General features: G+C 60.5%; 1 protein-coding gene across 1 annotated transcript in view; it reads left to right on the forward strand.

The window, feature by feature from the left end:
- USP43 (ubiquitin specific peptidase 43) overlaps nt 1-311 on the forward strand; it is a 28,265-nt gene that overhangs the window by 19,057 nt on the left and 8,897 nt on the right.

The following is a 311-nucleotide window of genomic DNA, read 5'->3' on the forward strand; positions in this document are numbered from 1 at the left end:
GTGCGGTGCCGGGGGAGGTGGGAGGTTCCCCGTGATTGGTGGGAGGCAGTGTGGTTTTTTTTTTTCCCCCTTGCTGTGATTGGTGGCTGGGAGGTGCGCTGTGATTGGCGGGAGAGTGGCGTCCTGTCTGCTGTGATTGGTCAGAGGCAGCTGCTCTCCACTGGGGTTGGAGGGAGGTGGTCTCTGCTGGGATTGGTGGGAGACTGATATCCTTTGCTGTGATTGGTGGGAGCTGTGCCCTGTCTGCTGGGATTGGTGGGAGTCTTGGCACGGTGTGGTTGGTGGGAGGCAAGCGTGCTCTGCTGCGATGG

This window comes from Aptenodytes forsteri, unplaced genomic scaffold (assembly GCF_000699145.1).
Source record: "Aptenodytes forsteri isolate BGI_AS27 unplaced genomic scaffold, ASM69914v1 Scaffold186, whole genome shotgun sequence".
NCBI classification, from domain to species: domain Eukaryota; kingdom Metazoa; phylum Chordata; class Aves; order Sphenisciformes; family Spheniscidae; genus Aptenodytes; species Aptenodytes forsteri.